The following is an 879-nucleotide window of genomic DNA, read 5'->3' as shown; positions in this document are numbered from 1 at the left end:
CAGCTATGGAATATAAGAGATTATAAATCTAGGGAAGTGATATATCCGCCCCTTCTGATTACTTGGGACACCCAGCAGCAGTTTATCAATGAGTGCAAGGGGGCTGATGTGCAAGGGGATTCAATGGGCCTGATTGCCACGTACACTGCTGCTGGGTGTCCCAAGTACCCAAAAGGGTGGATATATCACTTCCCTAAATTTATAGAGCATTAATTATGAAAGCCCCAAGTGGTAAGGACATTCCAAATAGAGCACTACTATGAAAACAGGAATCAGTTTTGGGAAGAAAAAAAAAGGGCATTAATCAATGGAGCCACGTCCACTAAAAAGGTCAAATCAACGGTCACGTTTTTTTATATTCAACACGGAATCCCGTTTTCAGAGTGTTTTCGTTGCAAGTAGTTTCTCTATGCGAAAATGAGAATTAGGAATTTTCGTACAGGTAGTGGTAGTGTTTTTTCTAAGAGATGGAAATTTAGACCGCCAAGGGCCCTCCGGCTAAAGCATGAATGTGGTCTCTCTCACCACAGATAGCCCCACGTGAAGCATACAATTTGTGAAGGTTATGGCCGAACCAGAGTAAAATGCACCTTTGCCATAATTTTTCAAGCCCGAAATCGTGCTTCCAGACATGCCAAAGAGACCAAATCAAGCCTTTGGCTAATACAGTTTGCTAAACGGCTCCTTGGTTCAAGGGATCCAAAAAAAAAAAAAAAAAAAAGGGTAAAGAGAGAAGAATACGAAAGGGTAAGAGAGAAAAACTTTCACCTATCAAGAAGAGAATAAGGAAAATGAGATAGAACTGGCTTGGATTTCAGAGAAGAAATTAGGGCAATGGATAGATAAAAGAGTCCAGCACTGCATAACAAAACTTTCAAC

This window comes from Tasmannia lanceolata, unplaced genomic scaffold, assembly GCF_043159265.1.
Source record: "Tasmannia lanceolata isolate RefF3 unplaced genomic scaffold, GAP_Taslan_0.1 ptg000008l, whole genome shotgun sequence".
Classification (NCBI taxonomy): domain Eukaryota; kingdom Viridiplantae; phylum Streptophyta; class Magnoliopsida; order Canellales; family Winteraceae; genus Tasmannia; species Tasmannia lanceolata.
This window is presented reverse-complemented; position numbering follows the sequence as displayed.